Consider the following 12,128-nt stretch of genomic DNA (forward strand, 5'->3'; position numbering starts at 1 on the left):
TCCCTTATGTCTGAGAAACAGCGTATGTATGAAACAGATCAAGGCGTATGTGTCGCATAATATTGCATGTTGTCACTGGCGTAATACAACCAAAGTAATTCCTTCAGCATTCATAATTAAACAGATACTGTATCTTATTTAAGTTTCCGTTATATGACGAATGTATTTTAAGAGGTATTCAATTGATTAATGCAGATGAGACAGCTCCTGGTAAATCTACAGAATATGTATTTAGAGGGAAGGTGTAGCGCTGGGGATGACAATAAGATACACGCAACATGCTGAACCAAGGGGCACCTCATCTCCATCACATCACCTCCAGCACTTTATTGAACTCGTTGCTGTCCTCTCTGTCTGTCTGTCTCTCTATCTCAAGCGTCTACACAATATTTATCTAAAAACCTCATTCATTTTAACAGCGCCAGTAGGGTTGGCTGCGCATCTTACAACAGCAACAGGGAAGCTGAACATTTTTACAATTTCCTTTTTGTTTTTTGCGTAGATTACGTTCCCCGGGACAGAAAAGAAAATAAAAACTGTGAAAAACTATATACTTTTTCCGGTTGTCAAAGGCCAGTGGAGTGGACCCACACACACAGAACCACTGTTTTCCATCATGAAGCGGGCGGGGCTTGAAGGCCAGCATTCTCGTTAGCTTGGAGACTCACTAACACCCTTTCTAACAAAAATACGTTTGCATTGAACGAGTTAATATTTTCTTTCTTTTTATTAAATCTATATATATGAACATTAGAAAACCATGACTAACATCGAAGAGGTATCAGTACGCAAAGTAAATCACCAAGGAACAAGTGCTAAAGTCCCACCAAGCCCACGAGAATACCACTCAAAATGCAGGAAGGAACATCAAAGAAATGTGTTCCTGGTGGCAATAGCGTGTACTGTGCTGCCGACAGATTGGATTCGCACCACACTGGAACTGTTTATTGAATATTCATTGGCTTTAATTTTTGAGTCCGAAAGTTGAGTGTGTAGGACTGATCAAAGTAGAAAATACGGCGGTGAAGGTAGTCACTTCTTTTTAACTTTAATAATTCTCAGGCTCCTCTAATGCAGTCTCAGCTAAATAAAAGCCTGTGGCGTTAGCACGAATACAATACAAGAGTTATCCCTACCTTGAGGGGATGAATAGTAACAATATGCACACTCTCAGGCTACTGTCATTCACTCTTACTAATATATTCGTCTGGCGTTAGCTGGATTAGAATATTAGCGTTACACCCAACCTGAAATACTCAACTCCATTACTATAACTGATTCCAGTACCAGATCATTTTATTCAAGTTAGCTGAGTCCACTACTTATCAATGGCTATTGAAGGCTATTCCAAAACCCTCCACTTTTAATAATCCATTATAAGGTAACTATAATCGTCTGGAGATAGCAAGAATTCAGTAAAAATTAAGTTCAGTTTATCAGTGGGATAATGAAAGTGGGAAATGCAATAGGTAATTGCAAGGATTCTACATGAGAGTATTTTCAACTCTGCTCTAGGTAATAATATAATTACCCATCACACTTACATCCATTACAAGTTTCAGGCTTAACTGGTGACAACTGTATAAATGAAGTGTTCTCGCTCATGTGAGGTGCGATATTATTGTGTTCTCCGGCTGTTCCTATTTACGAGAAGTATTGGGTTTTATAACTATTGAGTACAAGAGGGCTAATCAGGCAGGCAGTTATTATTATTATTTTTCTCAGAGTCCCAATCTTCCCCAACAGCACAACGTTCACTGGTTATTTTACAGGGTTAGAAGAAATATCATCCGTGTCTAGCAGTTTGACCAGCTAAGAAATGCACACTGATTCTCCCATGTCTGTTTAATTTTCAGTAATATTTGGTTGCCCAGCTGATGAGAGTGTATAGATTTGGTTCTGTGCCTTATGGAGAGAATTCCAGTGAACTGTAGTCATACGACTTTTTTTTTCTTTTCCGGCGAGTGATGAGAAGGGTGGGTGGTGAACTGAATGAACGGAAGGCAATGATTATGTGTGTGTGGATGATAGGATGAGAAGGTGTGTAAGGGATGCACGAGTACATAGAGGTTGGGGAGTGAACCCTTTGACCACCAATTGGTGGTGGTCAGAATTAAGGTCCAAATGTAATGGAGAAATAGAAGAAGGAAAGGAGAGGAGGAAGTATTTCATACAAGGAGAGTGGAAAGGTTAAAAGAGGATGGAAAAAGGGCAGAATATAAGAGAGAAGTGGAAGAGCGATCGGGTTAATATGCACTGGAGCAGATAGGGGAAGTGGAAGGTGTGTGCAAGATATTCACAGAAGAAATCTATGCAGCATGTGAGGTGGTGTGTGGGGTGAAGAGAAGACGAAAGGGGGTGCAGGGAGCAGCATGGTGGAATGAAAAGGTGAGACAGGCTGTGGCACAAAAGAAGAAAGCATATATAGTAGTGAGTGGATGAGAAACAAGGGCATGGAAGAAGTTGAGAGACGGAAGAAAGAGTTACATGTAGAGAGGAAGAGAGAGGTGAAAAGATTAGTAAGAGAGAGTAAGAAGAGAGTGGAGTAGGAATTTGGAAGGAATTTGATTGTGAGGTGGTGGGAATGTAAGAAAATGTTCTGGAGACAGGTAAAGTGTCAGACGGGGTGTCAAAGAAGTCAGTCGGGGAATGAAAAATAAAAATGGTTAAGTAGATTACTAGTGGAGAAGGGAGAAAAAGTGAGCAGATGGAGGGAACACTTTAAGGAATTGTTGAACTTAGAGCATGAAAGTAATGCGAGAATAAGTGGCTGGGGAATGGCTGAGAGACGGAGGGACGTGAGATGAGAGGAAGAAATCAGTAGAAAGGAAGTTGTGGAAGCACTGAAGAAAGTCAAAATGGGGAAAGCCCCAGGAATTGATGGAGTGTGTGGTGAAATGCTGAAGCATGGGGGAGAGATAGTAGTAAAATGGATGTGGAAGATGTGCAAATTGACCTGGGAGGAAGGTAGAGTCCCGGAGGATTGGAAGTCAGGTATAATTATTCCCCTGTACAAAGGAAAAGGGGAAAAAGAAGTGTGTGGTAATCACAGAGGCATTTATCTTCTTAGTGTAATAGGAAAAGTATATGGTAGGATACTTATTGATAGACTTAGGGAAATAACAGAGGAATTAGTTGTAGAAGAACAGGGAGGCTTTAGGAATGGAAGAGGTTGTGTACATCAGATATTCATTCTTAGATCTTTAGTGGAAAAGTTTCTAGAGAAGGAAAAGAAGTTGCACGCAGCCTTCATGGATCTGGAGAGAGCATATGACAGGGTGGATAGACAAGGATTGTGGAAAGTATTAAGAATATATGGAGTAGATGGGAAGTTGTTGAATGCCGTGAAGTGTATGTATGAGGGTGCTAAGGCTGCAGTGCGAGTGGATAGTGAACTGAGTGAATTTTTCTATTTGAAGGTTGGATTGAAACAGGGATGTGTCATGTCTCCATGGTTGTTCAGTCTGTGTATGGATGGGGTTATAAAAGAGATATAAGGTAGGGCAGTGGATGTTGGAACGGCCATAATGAGAGAGGGCAGTGTTTGGAAACTCCCTGTCCTGTTGTTTTCCAGATGATACTGTGTTGTTAAGTGAAGATGAAGTGGAACTGCAAGGCTTGGTGGATGAGTTTGGGAGAGTGTGTAAGAAACGAACTCTAAAGGTGAATGTAGGGATGAGTAAGGTTATGGTCTTCGAGAGCAATCAGTGAATATACAGTGAGGCTGGATGAGGAGGAAATGGAAACTGTGAATGTGTTTACGTACTTGGGTAGTGTGATGAGTAAGGATGGGAGTTTAGAGGGTGAAATGCTTGAAAAGGTACTTGGGTAGTGTGATGAGTAAGGATGGGAGTTTAGAGGGTGAAATGCTTGAAAAGGTACAACAGGGAAGAAAGGTTGCTGGTTCCTTGAAAGCAGTGATAAGAAACAGGGAAGCGGGCATGGAAATAAAAAAGTTACTACATGACAGTATTGTGATACCTACTCTAACGTATGGAAGTGAAGCTTGAACCATGTTGGAGGGACAGAAATTAGTTATTTGAAAGGAGCATGTGGAATAGCCAGAAGAGACAGACTGACAAATGAGGAAGAGAAGGAGCGTTGTGGTGTGGATGTGGATGTGATAGGAAACATTAGGAGAAACACATTGAGGTGGTTTGGCCATGTGGAGAGGATGGAGAGCGAGATTGACGAGGAGAGTGTATGTGAGTGAGGAGGAGTGGAGGAGAGGGAGAGGGGGGTCGAGGATGAGATGGACGGATGGAGTGTAGAGGTATATGAGAGAGAGAGGTGTGTGAGATGGGAGCAGGGCAGTGAGATGGCGGGGGACAGGGCGACATGGAGGAGATTTGTTTCTGGCCACCTCTTGCGGGATTAAGGCCCCTGGCAATAGAAAGATAGATAGACAATTTCATTAATCAGGAGTCCCTTTAGCTGACGTGACGGATTACGTATAGGCTTCAGTAATACCCTCGCTACAAGAAGTCTCCCTCAGGTTTAATAAGTATAATTGTTTTGGGTAATCAGAAGTAGCAGCAAGTTACCAGACAGATAAGGTTACTGCAGTGAACATAAATCGAACTTTAAAGCATCGAGTTCCAAATAAAATTTGTCCTATCATGTACAATATTTGCCACTTTGTCTATACAGGTACCTCAAGTTTCAAACAATCACTGATTCGATTGGATGGAAAAAAAAAATGAAATCAAGGTACCTAAGAAAATGCTGAACATGGTGTCTGGATTTAAACATATTGCCTGAAACCTAAAGCCTGCCTGTAAACGCGGTACTGGAGGGAGGACTCTACCGGGAAAAATAATTTCGCTTTTTACTGTCACACAGGAGGGAGTAAAATGAGTTGAAAAGAAATGGCAGGGAAAACGGAATAAAGGAAAGTGAGTTTACCTTACAGTACGATAGCATATTTTGCTCAGGATGCCACCCGATTATTTTATTCTATTCAAGCATGAGCTCAAATAGTTTATACCTAACCCTCCAAACTTGAAGTCTCTCCTACAGGCTGAGTAAAACTGCTTGGTGGTAGCAAAAACAAAGTCACAGTATCAAGGAAGTTAAGGAAAAGGAAAAGGAAACGTATGAAGATACTGCGCACATTTCCGTGACAAAAGTGAATGTTGTTCTGGTTCAAGGAAGGCAAGAGAAAATGTTGTGACACAAAGAAAGCGAATATCAATGTAGAAAATGACTGTACCCTAAACTTTTGTACTATCGCCTACAAAATTTTTCTCCCCTTTACGGTTACTCTCTCTTCGCTGACTTTGAAGATCAGTCTATTGAATCCTAAGCAAACCTCGCTAATGACATTCACGTGCTACCAAGTAAAGTCGCCAGTGTCGGGAGCTGCTGGTTCTTAAGACAGATTATCAAAGTCCGTGGAGAGAGCAGTGGGAAAAACGACAGGACTTTTGATGTCGTGTACCTATATTCAAACGAAAGTTTTCATTTATCATGTATCATAATGTTTTTCTTCGCTGAGGCATCGTGTCTTCCCAGTTAGAAATGAAATAGTGATTAAATCCCACCAATGAACGAAGTTATAAATTTTGAGTCCTGTGAGCGACGTAAGATAATGGTTGTCTGAAGTACCTGGTTCGTTCACACAACACAGTATTAGGAGTTGTTTCTCTTATCAGACTCCCTCTTCATCTCTATGCAGGTTTATACTGACTTTGTCAAAATAGTTTTTGAGGTTTTCGTTCACGTTTTGTTCCTTCTCTTCTTCCACACCTCTTCCAGGCCTTTTGCATAATGCTCTTCGTAAAATTTGCATTGCTATTTAAAGTATATCACTTTTCCTGCATGCCAAGGCTTAACTGTTGGTTGAGAAACAGGTTAAAAAAACTGTTGGTGCCTAAGGTATCCAGTACACTATAAGTATTGTAGATATTTCAGTCATTCCACTCCAGAAATCTAGGTATTGCCGTCAGAGGTTATGGATAAATATTAACTGAAAGTATTGTTGGAGGGCCGAAGTAGTGCTTAATACAGAATCCATCATCCAGTACCAAATTGTAAGATTTCAACAGATTTCGAGCATATTCGTCATCGTAACAAAATATTTGTTGGTTTCCAGAATTAAGATGCCACTGATTTTTAGTAAACGTACCACTTTGTTTTTTGGATACGGTGGAGGACTAAATATATGTTTTCGGATTACAAGTCATTGTCATTATAGGTAATAGCATTCTAATTTAAACTATTAATAACATCCTACCTGAAGTGATTTGCATGAAATGGAAATGTCCTGAGTGTCATTCTGATGCCTTCTTCAAAATAGTATGTATCTACTGGCATATTCATTTTATGGGTAGAAAGGCCCCGTTTCCATTCTTCCTCAAAGACTGTTATTCACATTCTGTCACTGCCAGACTCTTGCAGCATATCCAGTCATAGCAGCCTACTATGGATTCTTCCTTAGCGATTTATTCTGCATATTACACCTCATTATTCCCTTCACTTCTGCTTATGGAAACTATATTGATAAGACACCTAGGATACGGCCATCTGGCGTCCGCTTCGTTCTGTTGCTTGCTCCCCTGACACCCCTAGTATAGCCTAATGTCCCAGTGTTGGCTGTCAGTAAAGATTTTCGTGAGTTGAAATAATGACAGCGTGAGGGGTGATACTAACGGCCTCCAGTTGTTTTGAAAAAGTGCTCCCCAAATCTTGCCGCTGTTCTAGCTAAATTATTCCGATTAGCATACGTACTTCTTTCCCTAATTCATGGAAAGAAGCCAATATACATGCATTTCCAATGAAGGGAAGTTTCTCTGACCCCTCTGATTACAAACCAATAACAATCACATCTCTTGGTAAAGCATTTGAAATTGTAATTAATAAGCACATACTTAAACACCTTGAATCCAACAACTTAATTAGTAAATGACAATATGGTTTTTGCCACGAAAGATCCACCATTGATATACTCAATTTCCTGACTCATCCATCCATCAATAAGGAGAAACTCATGCAGTAGCTTTTGGTATTTCTAAAGCTTTTGACAGAGTATGGCACCGCTCCCCGCAATCTAAATTCCCTTGCTATGGACTAACGTCTTTTGTTCCTCTGCTTTCCTTATATTCCACCAACAGAAAAATAAGAGTAAAAGTATATGATGTGTATTCCAGTTTTTACCCACTTAGGCTAAAGCTGGCATGTCACAAGGATCAGTTCTGGTGTCAACCCTATTCCTAGTTATTATTAATGATCACATATCTGTCACCCACAATTTCATCCATTCATATGCAGATGACTCAAAACTTCACAGTTCATTTATACTTAAACACCCATTTACAAAGTTTAATATCTCTAACTTTCAACTCACTGCAGCTATCTCCATAAATCAAGATTTTTCTAAGATCAATGAATGAGGAAGAAATAACCTTGTCTCATTTAATACTAGTAAAACCCAATTCAATACAATTTCCTAATAGACAGATATTGCCAGATTCGCATATTACCATCAGTGCTACTAGTCTAATATTCCCATCTCCAAAAGTATTGAAATTCTCGGTGTTTCACTTAGCAGTGCCCTCAACTGGACTCTCATGTCAGATCACTTGCTAAAACCGACTCAAAGAAACTTGGATTATTATACAGAGTCTGTAACTTCTTCACTGACAAGCAGTTAGCTATAATTTATAAGAGTCGTGTGACTTGCATTATTTTACAGATACTTTTATGGTGAATGCTCAGATGAAGTTGCGTCCATTGTGCCACCTCTCCATGCCTTCCCTCGTGCGACACGGGCATCTGGTATTGCTCATGACTGGAAATTCACTCAGCCATATTGCAGAACTTCTGCCTATCAGAATTCTTTTATTCCTCGAACTGCATCTCTCTGGAACTCGCTACGCCGGAGTTGCTTACCCCCAAACTTCAACCAACAGCTGTTCAAATCCAACTGTTAAAGATTTTTTATGAATGGAGGACGTCAGTAATCTGGTGTATGGATTTTTTTTTATTCATTTGTTTTTCCTTCCTCTGCTCCGTTATTTAAAACACACACACACACACACACATGGCACCAAGCGGAGTAGATGCACGTCGCCACCACTCCATACCTGGCCAACCTGGCCAGTGGCATTACCTAAATTAGTATCTTTATGAGTCAAGCTCTGTACCAGGTTTGACTAAATGGTGTTCTAATATAAAAAGAAGTTTTACGTAAGACTGTTGTTCAAACAGTAAAGAAAACAAGGTAGTACAAGAATGCGCAAAATCAGATGATCTGTTGTTTAGTCCATGACGCTGCACCAGGGAATGTAAGTTGTATCTGTGCTCTTAGTACTGCATGATGGCCACCTACTTTAGTAAAGCAAATTTGGAAAAGAAAAGGGATAAAGGTAGAAAGAAGGATGATGATTTCTACCAAGAACTGGTTGAAATGGAGACTTACAATAAACTGGTGGAATGAGTAAACAGACTAGAGATGGCTTTTCAGAATGAGATGGATATTAAGAAACAGATGCACTTGCAAAAGGAAGAAATAGAAAAATTAGGGAAGGAAGTCAACAAGAAAGACACAACAACAGATGAGCTTACAGTAGAAGTGGGTTCACTTAGGAGGAAAATGAGTGAAATGGCAAGTACAGTAGTCAACCACGAGAGTATTATGGAAGAGTTCAAAAATGATACAGAGACAATTAGGCAAGTAAGCAATCCGGTAGATCAGAGCAGTGATATTGAGGAGAAGATAACACAGGTGAATGAAGCTGTGCAAAGCTAAAAAATGATGTGGAAACCACATATACTGAAATGGTGAAAGTAAAGAAAGACTTAGAAACAAGGGTGGAAGAAAAAAGCATTTAAAAGGAAATGAAAAGAATAATCCAAAACAATCCTATATTAGTCAGAGATTCAGCAGATATCAACAAATATATAGTAATCACTGGTATAGAGGAGGAAGAAGTAAGAAACAAGATCTCGAGAGACAAAAAGGAGATGGCAAATGTAATGAGCATATTGAAGGAAGTTTAAGAGAAAATCTGTAGTAAAGACATAGAGGAACACAAAAGGTTAGGGAAATATGACAGAAACTAGTCAAGACCCCTAAAGGTAACCTTCCAGAGTGTAAACACAGTGGAAGAGATACAATAAAATGCAAGGAATCTTATGGAAAAAGAGGAGTTCAAAAATGTATGGATAAAAAGATGCCTAACACAAGAGGAACTGGAATTACTGAAAAAGAAGATGGAGGAAGCAAAAACAAAAAATGAGGGAAGAACAGAGGAGAAGAATATTTTTTTTTACAAAGTAATTGAATTGCAGGTACGAAAGTGGTACATACACAGGAGGGAATAAAAAGGAGGAAGGTAGTAAAACCAAGTCATGGCAAGTATATAAATAAGATGATTAAGTTGATGTACTCAAATGTGGATGGAATGGTATCTAAATTATTAGAGATGAATGATTCTATCAGAGAAACTGAACCACATATAATATGCGTAACTGAAACAAAATTAACACCAAGGATATCAAATGACATCCTAAACTTAGAGAAATACAATATATGGCGAAGAGATAGGAACTTATAAAAAGGAGGAGGAATTATAATATTAATAAAAAAAATCTAGAAGTCAAAGAAATAGAACTAGATACACCTTCACAAGTAGAACTAATTGCAATAGAGATCAATACATCTGAAGGGAAAGTAATTGTAGCCAATTTGTACATGCCATCCAGATCAAACACATGGGAAAGAGGCGAATACAAGGATCTGGCAGAGAGTATAATTCAGAGTTTATGAGCATTACTACATAGAATGGAAGTGAAATAGGAAAGAATTATACTAACTGGAGATTTTAATACAAATACAAATTGGAATACTGTAGATATAATAAGTCAAGAAACCTGTTGGGACCAAAAGCTCCTGGATCTCGTGCAGGAGTTTTTCCTAACGCAACATGTAAGGGAAAGCACCAGAAAAAGAGGACTCGATGTACCCTCAATACTAGATCTTATGTTTACTAGGCAACAAAACGATATTGACAATTTAATATATCATGCTCCATTTGTCAAAAGTGACCATACAGTACTAAATTGCAACTTCAGGATTGCATATGACATAGTTAACAGCAATGAAAGTTACAAAAAGAGCCTAAACTATAAAAATGGAAACTATCATGACCTAAAAAAGTACTTTTAAGAAATTGATTGGGAAAAGGAGCTTAGAGGACAAGATTTAAATGCTATATATAAAAAATTCTGTGAACTTTATGAAATAGGAGTCCTGAAGTACATTCCACAGCACAAAGAAGCAGAAAAGAAAATAAAAAAAAATGGTTCAATACAGAATGTAAAAAATCAAAAGAAAAAAGAGATTTGTTGTGGAATAGATACAGAAGACACAACAGTGAAAGGGAATATAACAACTATAAACAGGCAAGCAACGATTATACAAGAATAAGGAGGGAAACCCAAAAACAGTTTAAGGAAGATATCATAAATAAAAATAGTGATCAACCGAAGCTATTTTACAGCTACATCAGAAGCAAAACCAAAGTAAAAGATAAAATACAATCCATTACGGATGAAGGAATCACCTATACACAAGAGAAGGATATTTGTGAAGCACTAAATAAGAATTTCCAATCAGTTTTTACAGAAGAAAAAATTTTTGAGAGAGATTATGTGGAACATGCATGCCCACACATACTACCAGATATTCAAATATCAGAAAAAGAAATACAGGAGGAGCTAAGTAAATTAGACAAACGAAAAGCAAATGGTCCTGATGAAATTTCATGTTGGGTGATACATGAATGTGCAAAGGAGTTAAGTAAGCCATTATCTTTAATTTTCAAGAAATCCTTGAGACAAGGTAAACTACCTGATATTCGGAAGAAAGCAAACATTGTTCCCTTATTCAAGAAAGGGAATAGACAAAATCCACTCAACAACCGACCAGTATCACTAACCAGTTTTGTAAGCAAGGTATTGGAAAAGCTTATAAGAAAAGCTTGGGTAAATCATCTAGAAGAACACAATATGATAACAGAAAGACAGTTTGGTTTCAGAAAAGGTAAATCATGTGGTACTAATCTGTTGAGCTACTATGACAGAGTATCATACACATTACAGACAAGAGAAGGATGGGTGGACAGTATCTATTTAGATTTCAAGACAGCATTTGACAGAGCACCACACCAAAGACTTTTATGGAAACTGTACCATCAAGGAGGAATACGAGGCAAACTGTATTGTTGGATGTAAGATTTTCTCAGAAAAATAGAAATGGGAACAGTACTATGGGGAAATTACCTATGGAGAGAAGTGACTATAGTAGCCGCAGTGAGAAATGAACGCTGTGGTGGGCCAGCCGGTCATCCGGGGATTCCCCCACTGTAGCCATATCCACATGTCACCGACCATAGAGGTAGGATGTCACCGACCATCGGCCACCGCTGCAGCCCCGCTCCATGATCCTTACCCTGTGTCTCTGGCTTTCTCTTTCTCCCTCGGTTTCTATATAAACTGCTGTATTTCCGAAACTAATTATGAAATTATTATGACTTTTGTTCCACACCACCACTGAGGTAAAAATCAAGGAGAGTTTTCTGTATAAAGGTTTCCCCCCCCCTTGTCTGAGGGCAGGTCAGTTCTGGCGAGTGTAGAATTATAGGTCAGGCAGAGGTATCGGCAAGGCCGCACTCCCCCGCTCATATGCCACATTTAGGAGGGGGGGGAAACCTTTATACAGAAAACTCTCCTTGATTTTTACCTCAAAGGTGGTGTGGAACAAGTCATAATAATTTCATAATTAGTTTCGGAAATACACCAGTTTATATAGAAACCGAGAGAGAAAGAGAAAGCCAGAGACACAGGGTAAGGATCATGGAGCGGGGCTGCAGCGGTGGCCGATGGTCGGTGACATGTAGATATGGCTACAGTGGGGGAATCCCCGGTCATCCCGGCTGCCCCACCACAGCGTTCATTTCTCGCTGCGGCTACTGTAGCGGAGTTCCACAGGGCTCAATGCTGGCACCAATCATGTTTTAGTGTTTATAATGATATAGACAGTAACACTGGAAATGAAAGCTATCTAAATATGTTTGCTGATGATGCAAAAATACAAAGGAGAATTACAAACACAGACTCTTGTAAAG

Source organism: Coenobita brevimanus, chromosome 95, assembly GCF_032717465.1.
Source record: "Coenobita brevimanus isolate Jiangsu-jjx chromosome 95, ASM3271746v2, whole genome shotgun sequence".
NCBI lineage: Eukaryota > Metazoa > Arthropoda > Malacostraca > Decapoda > Coenobitidae > Coenobita > Coenobita brevimanus.